General features: G+C 43.7%; 1 long non-coding RNA gene across 1 annotated transcript in view; it reads right to left on the reverse strand.

Annotated features, from left to right (window-relative positions):
• Positions 1-12,258, reverse strand: part of LOC138437632 (uncharacterized) — a 76,859-nt gene that overhangs the window by 45,951 nt on the left and 18,650 nt on the right. Inside the window, exons 3-4 of the long non-coding RNA XR_011256048.1 lie at positions 8,680-8,798; positions 6,298-6,460 (exon numbers count right to left, since the gene is read on the reverse strand). This is a non-coding gene — a long non-coding RNA (uncharacterized lncRNA). The remainder of the gene's footprint in view (positions 1-6,297; positions 6,461-8,679; positions 8,799-12,258) is intronic.

Here is a 12,258-nt window from a genome sequence, read left to right on the forward strand (position 1 = left end):
TGCCAGGAAGTGATGGGACTGGATACCATGATCTTAGTTTTCCGAATATTGAGCTTTAAGCCAACTTTTTCACTCTCCTCTTTCACTTTCATCAAGAGACTCTTTAGTTCTTCACTTTCTGCCATAAGGGTGGTATCATCTGCATATCTGAGGTTATTGATATTTCTTCCAGCAATCTTGATTCCAGCTTGTGCTTCATCCAGCCCAGCGTTTTTCATGATGTACTCTGCATATAAGTTAAATAAGCATGGTGACAATATACAGCCTTGATGTACTCCTTTTCCTATTTGGAACCTCTGTTGTTCCATGTCCAATTCTAACTGTTGCTTCCTGTCCTGCATACAGGTTTCTCAAGAGGCAAGTGTACTTACGCAACCTTATTTTACTATTTTGTACTACTTGCCTGGGCTTGATAGTCTCCTGAGTTTGCAACCCCTAGGTTAATTCTTATGATAAACATGACTTTAGCATATGGTATAATTGTTGGCGATTATGACTTATGGCTATCATCTTTGTGCCAATAGTGTTTTTAATATTTAATAGTGTTTTATTTGTTCAAGAAATACTAATCAGACAGTTGTTATGTGCAATGCACTGTGCTGAGTACTGTGGTGATGCAAAGATGCATTGTGTTCTCAAGAAGTCCTAGTCCAATATGGGAGATATAATATGAACAAAAACTATACTAAAAGCTACAAAAGTATCCAGTTCTAGGGAAGGGGAAGGAAAAGATTGCTTTCTCCTGAGAAGATAAAATTAGGCTTCATGGAGAAGGAAGTATGTTGGGCTTTGAAGATCTGATATGATTTCAGTGTGTAGAAATTGCAGGGACGGGCTGCTAGGAAGGGGGAACCACACAAAGGCGCAGAAGTGTTCAAGTACTCAGTCTGCACGAGGAATGAAGAATGATTAAGTCTGATAGGAGCAGAGGACTCATGAATGAACATGGTGGGAAATAAACTGGAAAGCTGGAGGAGACCAAAGCATGAAGGTCTTTGAGATAATCTAGAGAGTTTAGACTATTTCTGTGGACATTGGGGAGCCACTGAGATATTTTCTGCAGGAGAAAGCCAGGCTCAGAACTGTGATTCAGAGAGGAGTCTGGAAATGATATGAAATGTAGATTATGAAATGTAGATTAGTAGAGAGACCAAGCAGAGAAGGCAATGGCACCCCAGTCCAGTACTCTTGCCTGGAAAATCCCCTGGACAGAGGAGCCTGGTGGGTGCAGTCCATGGGGTTGCTACTTGTCAGACACAACTGAGGGACTTCACTTTCACTTTTCACTTGCATGCATTGGAGAAGGAAATGGCAACCCACTCCAGTGTTCTTGCCTGGAGAATCCCAGGGATGGGGAAGCCTGGTGGGCTGCCATCTATGGGGTCACACAGAGTTGGACACGACTGAAGCAACTTAGCAGCAGTAGCAGCAGAGAAACTAAGAGATTACTGCAACTTTCTTTTTAAAAAAGTATCAAAATCAAGGTCATAGACATCAAAATTAAGGTCATAGACATCAAAACAACAAGACAATGGAAGAGAGAGTTAATAAAGATGTAGTCGCTGGGCTTTTATAAACAGTTGGTTGTTGGGGTCTAAGAAATGACTAGCATCGAATGCTTCTGAGAGGTGGAGGCAAATGTGGAGTTAGGAAGAAGTGGGAAATGTGGGCAACTCTCTGAAGGAATATGACAGGAAAGGAAGGTGGGTGAGCACGGCCCGGTGGAGAGATGGTTTTGAACAGGGGCTTGAGCACATTTGGATGCAGGGAGAGGCAGGGCTTCAAGACACAAGAGGGAGGAATCAATGAGGCAGGGCCTTTGAAGAAGCAGGAGTGGGATCAGAGAGGAGGAGGAGGAACTACCCTCAACAGCTGCCTGACCGGTGAGAGTAACCTTCACCCAAATCAACCACTGTTGGCCTCAGGACCATGTCTAACAGGCAGGACACTTTGATCATTTACATCTACTGTGTGGAGCACCTCCTTGTGCTGTGTGGATGATGCCAGCCTGGGAGGCCACATCTGGGGCTCTGACAACACCATCCTGACGGTTTCTTGGTTCTGGCTCTCCATTTCAATCCATCACCTGAAATGTGGTTTCCAACGAAAGCATATTATGCCCCATGGAATATGTTGTATTCTTCTGTTCTTCCCTAAAACAGATGCAGCTGACTAACCAGAGCAGACCATCAACACAAGGCTCCATTAAAGTTCTTGTATCTCTTCTCCAGGCCATGCTTTCCAAGCAGCTTCTTCCTTTTTCACTTTCATGAATACATTGGTGATTGCGACTAAAAGTTGGAGACAGAGTATTTAACATCTACAAAGTGTTTTTCTCATTTGATACTGTAACAGCCTATGGGGTGGGTATAATCATCAAATCCATCCTACAGATGGGAAACCGAGCCTCAGAGAAGCGAAATATCTTGTGCATTCATTCAGTTCAGTTCAGTTCTGTCACTCAGTCGTGTCCGACTCTTTGTGACCCCATGGACTGCAGCACGCCAGGCCTCCCTGTCCATCACCAACTCCTGGAGTTCACTCAGACTCATGCCCATTGAGGCAGCAATGCCATCCAACCATCTCATCCTCTGTTGTCCTCTTCTCCTCCTGCCTTCAATCTTTCCCAACATCAGGGTCTTTTCAAATGAGTCCATTCTTCACATCAGGTGGCCAAAGTATTGGAGTTTCAGCTTCAGCATCAGTCTTTCCAATGAATATTCAGGACTGACTGATTTCCTTTAGAATGGACTGGTTGGATCTCCTTGCAGTCCAAAGGACTCTCAAGAGTCTTCCCCAACACCACAGTTAGAAAGCATCAATTATTTGGTGCTCAGCATTCTTTATAGTCCAACTCTCACATCCATACATGATTACTGGAAAAACCATAGCCTTGACTAGATGGACCTTTGTTGACAAAGTAGTGTCTCTGCTTTTTAATATGCTGTCTAGGTTGGTCATAATTTTTCTTCCAAGGAGCAAGCGTCTTTTAATTTCATGGCTGCAATCACCATCTGTAGTGATTTTGGAGCCCCCCAAAAAATAAAGTCTGAAACTGTTTCCACTGTTTCTCCATCTGTTTGCCATGAAGTGATGGGACTGGATGCCATGATCTTAGTTTTCTGAATGTTGAGCTTTAAGCCAACTTTTTCACTCTCCTCTTTTACTTTCATCAAGAGACTCTTTAGTTCTTCACTTTCTGCCATAAGGTTGGTGACATCTGTATATCTGAGGTTATTGATATTTCTCCCAGCAATCTTGATTCCAGCTTGTGTTTCATCCAGCCCAGCGTTTTTCATGATGTACTCTGCATATAAGTTAAATAAGCAGGGTGACAATATACAGCCTTGACATATTCCTTTCCTGATTTGGAACCAGTCTGTTGTTCCATGTCCAGTTCTAACTGTTGCTTCCTGACCTGCATACAGATTTCTCAGGAGGCAGGTCAGGTGGTTTGGTATTCTTATCTCTTACAGAATTTTGCACAGTTGATTGTGATCCACACAGTCAAAGGCTTTGGCATAGTCAATAAAGCAGAAATAGATTTTTTTTCTGGAACTCTCTTGCTTTTTTGATGATCCAGTGGATGTTGGCAATTTGATCTCTGGTTCCTCTGCCTTTTCTAAAACCAGCTTGAACATCTGGAAGTTCATGGTTCACGTATTGTTGAAGCCTTGCTTGGAGAACTTTGAGCATTACTTTGACATTGCTTTTCTTTGGGATTGGAATGAAAACTGACCTTTTCCAGTCCTGTGGCCACTGCTGAGTTTTCCAAATTTGCTGGCATATTGAGTGCAGCACTTTCACAGCATCATCTTTTGGGATTAGAAATGGCTCAATTGGAATTCCATCCCCTCCACTAGCTTTGTTCATAGTGATGCTTCCTAAGGCCCACTTGACTTCACATTCCAGGATGTCTGGCTCCAGGTGAGTGATCACACCATGGTGATTATCTCAGTCATGAAGATCTTTTTTATATAGTTCTGTGTATTCTTGCCACCTCTATTTAATACCTTCTGCTTCCGTTAGGTCCATACCATTTCTGTCCTTTATTGAGCCCATCTTTGCATGAAATGTTCCCTTGGTATCTCTAGTTTTCTTGAAGAGATCTCTAGTCTTTCCTGTTATATTGTTTTCCTCTATTTCTTTGCACTGATCACTGAAGAAGGCTTTGCTATGCTTCACTGGGCCAACTGTGTGGAGATACCCCAAGTCCAAGGTCAGAGAAACCCTGGTAAGATGGTAGGCACTGGAGTGGCTGTGAGGAGATACCCCACATCCAAGGGCATAGGAGAAGCCCCAATAAGATGGTAGGAGGGGCAAGTTCGTGTTTAGAATCAAACTGAATTCACCTTTAGAATCAAATCAGTTCAATCATTGACAGGTAATAAATAGCAGAGCTGGAATATGAATCCAGGATGCAAAGACTCCCCAGTTCATGTTGTAAAGAGTAAACCATCCAGACACTCCATCTGAACTATTGACTTTGAGGTTTCAGAAGTTGAGATTTAAGCAATTTGAGTTTGAGGTATATATCAGTTATCTATTGCCACTGTAATGCTATGTAACATACAACCACAAAACCTCAATGACACGTGACAGTAAACATTTATTAGCTCAAAGTCTGCACAGTCAAACTGGTCTGGGCTGGGCTTACCTTGGCTGGGCTCACTCACGTGCCTATGGTCAGTTGTGTTTTGCCTGGTCATCTGTCTTTCTGGTATGAGAACTGGCTGGCTGTTTAGCTCGTCTAGGATGGCCTTGAATGAGATGCCTGGATTCCAAGTCTGGTCTGTGTCTTTCTCCTTCCAGCTAGACCGGATATGTTTTATGGTGATAGCCGAGGAAGGAGAAACATGCAAGAGCTTCTTCAAGTCTCTGTTTGTGTCACATTTGATAACAGTCCTTTCAAAATAAGTCATGCGTCCAGTCCAGATTCTAGGTGAACCTTTACCGAAAGTAAGTGAAGGTCACATGGTAAAGCATACGGATATAGAGAGGGGTGAGGAATTAGGGATATTAATGCAATCAGCCTACCATGAGATGAATGTTCAAACTCAGACTTTTACATTTGTCTAGATTTACTGTGCCCTCAAAATACAGCTAGAAAGCAATGCATTTCAAGTTTGGTGGCTTCTCATGGCACTCAGATAAACCAGCTCCTTCCAGTGACTACAAGGCCCTCAATTAGTTGACTGACAACTTCTCCAAACTCACCTCTGACCACTTTCTCCATCTCTCCCTATGCTCCAACCACACTTAGTTCTTCCAAAAGGCCCAATTTCCCTGTCTCGGGGCTCAGCATGCTGCTCCCTTAACCTTCCCTACCCCCATTCCTCATTCCTTGTTTGGCTGCTTCCTCATCATTCTTTAGGACTAGGCATAAATATCACCTCCTCAGAGGGGCCACCCTGCACCTCCTGATTCAAAGTTTTAGTCCCTATCTCAGCTTCTTATTTGAACTCCAACTTAACCCTCATCACTCTTTGCAGCAGTCTTTTGTTATGTATGCCCATCTTTTTGTCTGTCTTCCCCACTGGAGGGCAAGGTCTAGGAGAACAGGAACCAGATCTATCACGATCACCACTGTATCCTTGTGCCCAGCACAGCTCTTGACATGTAGCAGACACTCATTACACATTGGAATGAATGAATGAGTGGGTGAAGATCTTGAAAACAATATTTTCTTTCTGATAAACTCCTGAATATAGAGACCAAGCTCTCTGGACTTGGAATTCAAGGTCCTGCATCCTCAGAGACACCCCCATGACCTTAGAATTTCTAGATGCTTGGCTTGTGATAGACAGCAACTTTGCAGAATGTCCTTCCTCTTGTGTGGTAAGGGGTAGGTGGCAGGGACTGAGCAGGACCAGGGGAGCCATGATTAGGAGGGAGAGCCACAGAGTCTGTGATGGGGGAGGGGTCAGTGCCACCGAGCACTAGAGATGGATTTAGAGGACAGGGACTCTAGCCCTGCTCTGCCATTGTCCTGCCGTGTATCCTTGGCCAACTCCTTTGAAATGAATGTGCTTCAGTTTCCCCATCTGTGAAAGGGAATAAGAATCTCCAGCGTGCAGGATAGACTTGAGGGTGAAATGCATGTGGCATAGGCACCTCCCTCCAAGGATCAAGTTCAGGGCCAGTTCAGGAAGGATCAGGTCTCCACTATCTTTTTTTCCCAGAAAGGTTTCAAGTGTTTCCCTCCCTTCTTACACCTTCTCTGGAGTACTCATCACTCTGGACCTGTTCCTAGAGACACAGGGACAAACATTTTCACGTTAGATCAGGGAGCTGTACCTGCTGCAGACGGTTGAAATCATTTCTGAGCAAGTGTAGGATGTCACTCAGCATCGTCCCCAAGCCCATGGACAGACTAAGGCAATGGTGTGAACCTTGGCAGATACTGGCAAACAGGTCTTCAGATTTGCCTGGCTGGTCCTTCCATGTTCAACAACCAAGTCTGAGGAAGATGATTAAATGTATTTAGTCCCTACCAGGGATGCAACCCTCTGTTACACATGTTCACACATACTTCCTAGTACAAGTCTCAGAATAATCATATTAGTATCATCCCCATTTTACAGATCAAGAAACTGAGGCTCAAGGACATTAGGTATCTTTAGTCACTGCCCAACTTTTATAAAAATGACCAGCTGAAAATGCATTAAGTGTCATAAGAGATGAAGGAAGGGCTTTCTAGTTGCAAAAACAGTGGAATTTCTAGTCACGCGTCATCTTTGATGATATGGCTCCCATAGTTTGTACATGTTCTTTCATCTTGTTCTTTTCCTTCACCACTGGACGTGATTGGCCAGCTTATATTAGTATAAAGAAGTGGCTGAGAATCCACTGATTTAGCTGCTCTGTGTTCTTCCTCTTGGTTCTTAATATTGTGTTACATTCCTGAGAGCTACATTTCTTAGTACTAATATCAACATTATCCATTTTCTATTTTCCAGTCATTTTTGTAGAACAAAGAAGGCAAAATGAAATAAAACAGCTAACATTCATTCAGCGCCTTACTATTTTGTGTGCTACCCATAAAAATGGTGTAGTGCATTCACAGTCATGAATGCCGCATGATCAAGTGTTTTCCCGAAAGGAGAGAAATTCTGCTTTGATTAGGCATGGCTGAGAACCCAGCCCTCCACTTAGAAACTGACATGTCTGATGCCTAAAGGAATTTTCCGCTGATAAGGTAATGCCTTCCTACATTTCAAGCCTGGTTTCTCCCCACCACCCACTTGCTTCCAGTGCCAGGTGCTATAGGGCACTTTCTTGGCACTGTGTCATCTTTAGCCCTACACCTTCAGGTTACGATGATGGATGAGTGCCACAGTGGATCATAACAGTGCTCTGGAAGCCATTCCCACACTAGGCAGCAGGCAATAGCCTAGCCATACACATATATGACTGTGAACTGCAAAAACATCCCCCTAGAACCAAACTAAAGGGTTCCTCCTAGGCCAGAACCCCAAAATGCCCATGACCATTTCAAGGCCTCCTGTATGAGGAGAAAGTAGGAGAGAGAGTGCTTGTGCTCAATTGCTCAGACGTGTCTAACTTTTGGTGACCCCATGGACTGTAGCCCACCAGGGGATTCTCCAGGCAGGAACACTGGAGCGGGTTGCTATTTCCTCCTCCAGGAGGAGGAAGAGGAAGTATTGTTAAAATATCTTTCTTATGAAAATCAAATATATCTATATTTATATCTGTATATGCTTAGTATGCAATCACACTGCTAGGGCCCCACCTAGGGCCTTAGAAGAAGCCTGCATAAGTGTTCCAGTGTTGCTGAAGTTTCAATAACTTCACAGTAATCCTCCTACACTGTCACAACTGAACTCTGTGTGTCACCAGAAATGGGCATGGTTGTAGCGGGTGGTGGAAGCCACAGGAGAGCTAATAGGAGAAACAAGTGAAAGATTATGTAGTACAGAGGTCAGTAGACTAGATGGCCCACAAACCAGGTCAGACCTACTTCCTGTTTTTGCAAATAAAGTTTTATTGGAATACAGCCACATTGATTGTTGTGGAGGGCTTTGTGCTGCAGTGGTAGAGTGGAGTTGTTACAACAGATACTTGTCCACCAAACTGAAAATATTTACCACCTGGCCTTTGATATAAACAGTTTAGGAAAAATTGGGAAGGTCTTGAAGAAGAAGAAGATGAGGCAAGAAAAAGCTAGTGTTAGATTCAAACTGTTGATATTTGATTCTGGCTCCATCATTTCATAACTGTGTGACTTTGGGCAAGTTATTCAACTTCTATGAACCTCAATTTCCTAATCTGTAAAAAAGGATAATAATTCTTCTGTCACAAATTTTCTATGAGGAATAGGTGAAACCTTGTGTATAAAGTGCTGGCATAGTGCCTGACATAAAGCTGAAGTTCAGTGTACTATTAGCTGACAGTCGCCAAGATACCTGTATTTATTGTCAGCCCAGGTAGAGGATTTTATGGGTGCCATTAAGGCCTGCGGTTCAATGCCAGTGCTTTTTCCCTGACGAAGTTCTCATTGCTGCTTCTATGGTGATACTGGAGGGACAGCCTGAAGCAACTTTGTGATTTAAGTACCATCCTGTTGTCTCTCCACCGACTCACTACTCTGTGTCACAACCAAAGTCTAGATCATTTTCCCAGAGGCAAGTAAATTCTCCAACTCAATCATTCACTCACCTCATCTTAGAAGAATGTCTGGCTGTCCAAGGAAACATCAACTGTAAAGACTCAATTGCTCTGCTCTGCAGTTGCCACCTTGCCTCTCCTTAATCTTCTTATCCCAGATAGATCTTTATCTAATGCATCACAGAGAATGGGGTTGACAGATGAAACCTTTTCAGAAATATGTCTGTATCATTTAAAACACTTTGGGCTCCAAAGTAAAGAAAGCTCAACTAAATGTGGCTTAAGGAATAAGGACATTTATTAGTTTGTTAGCTCTCAAAACCCTAAATCCAGAGAGAGGCAGTTTCGGAGTTGGGAACTCAAGCAGCTTAGAAACAGCAGCAGTGGTGTGTTCCTTCCTTTATGTTCATTCTCTTGAGTTGGCCCCCTCCGTGGCCCCAGAATGGCTGCCCCAGCTCCAGTCATCACATGTTGATGGCAACATCAAGAGCAGAGGCAGATTTCCATGAAGCTAATGAAACTTAAGCTACGGGGTCCCTCACTTTCAAAGACCCCTTCAAGGCCTAGAAATGCACTCAAATGGCCATATACTTTTGTGCAATTTTCAGAAATAAGTATATGTGTTCTTTTACAAAGAGAAGCTGCTTCAAATTAGGTAAGCTTTGTCCTAAGGCAGAAAAACAAAATCATCCTTCCTGGGTTTCTTTTCTAAGAACAAAGACAAGCTTCCTGGAAGCTCTCCCGCCAACTTTCCTTTGTATTACATTGACCAAAATTGTATCACAAGCCCACTCTTTAATTGTGTTGGTCCAGGTTCTCTGAGAAGCGGATGCTGAGATAGGATTAAACGTGCTAGAAATTTTTAGGGGAAATGTCTGTGAGAGAAAATAGGAAGGGAGCCGATAAGACTAAGAGAAACTTCAGATAGTGATGCAGGTTTGGCCCAGAGAAAAGAGCAGAGAGAAGCACTTTACCCCACAGTGCAGCCTCAGGAAAGTTCAGCAAAGCCTTTGGGGAGCACACAGGTGGAGTGACCTGTTGAGGAATCCTGTGTCTCCCAGAAACAAGCCTGTCTTAGGATCCCTGCCACATACTATCATCAGCTGGGAGCAGCCCATGGGAATCACAAGTGACCAAACCAGTGACGGCTATGTGAGCACAGCAGATGGGCTGATGTCCAGTTACACTTCCTGCATTAGAGGATCTAAGAGGTACATTCTCATGGCCACCACAGTTACCAAGGACAAGAACCCACAGCTGGCATAGACCAATAAAGAGCCATCCCCGGGGCAGGGGAGGGCCTGGTCTGCATAGGGACCTGGCCATTCAAAGCAGGGAGAGCAAAGGTGAGGGTTCCTCTTAGTGGAAGAAAGGGAGGAGTGGTGGTGAGGCCATAAGAGTGTTCACCCATAGAGACCAACTTGTTGCCAAGGGGAGAAGGGATGGGAGAAGGATGGACTAGGAATTTGGGGTTGGTAGATCCAAACTATTACATTCAGAATAGATAAACAACAAGGTCCTACTGTACAGCACAGGGAACTATATCCAGTCTCCTGGGGTAAACCATAATGGAAAAGAATGTTTAAAAAAGAATGTGTGTGTGTATGTATATGTATATATATGAAATTAACACAAATATGTAAATCAAATATACTTCAATTAAAAAAAAAAAAAGAATGTTTGCCAATCTCCACCCCTCAACAAACCTCCAGTACCCTTAGATGGTCATTGAGCATGTTCCTTTCAGCCAGACCCAATCAGAAATGACTGCCCTTTATCAGGGGACTTTCCTGACCCCAGGGCCAGCTTATCATGTGCAGTAGAAGGGAGGGAAATAGCTTTCCATGTTAGCTATCCAAATATCAATATCTGTGATGAACTCTTTCGATTGTGAAGTCAAGAAAAAGCCTTGGTTCTGGGTCTTCTGCAAATCGCCTGAGTTTGCAGCTGGACTGTACTGCTTTTTTTTTTTTTTGTAGGGGTTGTGGGCCTTGATGGCCTGTGTCTATTCTAATTTGGCTCCTGTGTATTGCCTATTTAAAATCTCCCCCACTGTTTCAATTAGATAAAGACTTCCTGTTCTGCTTGGCAAGTCAGGGCTCAAAGCACTTGGATTTCTCCCCTTTGTGGGGGAGGTGGGTATCATTAGTTAAGCATGAGGTAGGGTAGGTTGCATAAATCATTTGAGTAACGTTGTCGTACTCTTGATGATGATTTGGAAACCAAGGAAATATTTTATGTGGTTATTGCAGTTGTCGCCTAACTGGCCTCCTGGCTTTCACTCCTACCCCTACTCTTTAATTTCTATTCTCTACTCAATACCCAGAAAGTGATCCTGGTAAGATGCAATTCAGATCATGTCACTCCTGTGCTCAAATCTTTCCAATCACTAACAAATTACTTCTAGTAAAAGCCAAAGTCCTTATACTGATCTACATGGTCCTGCCTTAGATCTGCAAACTCTGGCCCTCCAGCCAGATCCAGCTGCCTGCTTTTAGAAATTAAGTTTGGAATCACAGCCACACCTATTTGTTTACATAGTGTCTCAGAGGCTTCTTGTAGAGTTGAGCTGTCGCAGCCAAGAACACGCAAGGCTAAAATCAAGGACCCTTTACTGGAAAGGCTTGGCAACCCCTGCCCTATATGCCTATCTTATCTGTACTCTCCAGTCAACTCCAAGACCCATGACCTCCCACCCTCCTTCTTGATCACTTTCTTCATCCATGCACTTGGCTCTGTTTATTCCCGTAACTCAGGACACACCCTTCCACCTCAGCTGTGAAAGTCTGGTCCTTCTGTGGGGATAGTCTTCCTTTCAGTATCCTCATGAATTGCTCCCTAACTGCCCACAGGTCTTGATTTGATGTGTCTTCTCACCAGAGACTTTGCTGGTCACCTCATTTAAATTGTAATCTTCCCTCCCTTGAAGCCTCTATCCTTCCATGGTTTACTTTTCTCCTCAGAACTGTGCACTAACATAAAACATAGCTCACTGCTTGTCTTGTTTATACCCTTGACCCTAAAAGTAAGCTCCTTGAAGATAAGTATTTTTGTCTTTTTTGCTCTGCCCTACCCCCAGGGCTTAGAATAGTGCCTGGCACATAGTAGGTGCTTATTAAATATTTGTCAAGCAGATAAATGTACCATCAAAGACTCATCACTCTGCTGCCTCACAGAAGACCCAAACAACAGTGGCTTATTCAGGTCATAGGGTCGTCTCGCAATGCCATCAGGGTATTTGGCTCCTCTGGCTCCCCTCCCCACCATCTTTGGTGGGTGACTTTCTTTTCTCCATGGTGTCCTCTTAAAGACAGGTTGTTCACTCCACTCTGGCCTCCCTTTCATGTTTCCAAGCTGGTTAAAGTAGGAGATGACTGGGAGGAGGAGGTGACACCTATGCCAGGGAAGAAAGCTGTCCCAGAAATGCCTAGTATACTTCTGCTGACGTCTCTTAGGCCAGAGCTCCATGGCCACCCTAAGCTGTGGGAGAAGTTAGGAAATGTATCTTACAGCAAGACGTGAATATCCTGAAGACCACATGGAAGTTTTAAGAGTACGCGAAAGGAGAAATAGGTTTTGGAGAAGTAACTTACAACATCTGCCTCATCTGCCTTTTGCTTTTTTTTTTAT

Source organism: Ovis canadensis, chromosome 3 (assembly GCF_042477335.2).
Source record: "Ovis canadensis isolate MfBH-ARS-UI-01 breed Bighorn chromosome 3, ARS-UI_OviCan_v2, whole genome shotgun sequence".
Lineage (NCBI taxonomy): Eukaryota > Metazoa > Chordata > Mammalia > Artiodactyla > Bovidae > Ovis > Ovis canadensis.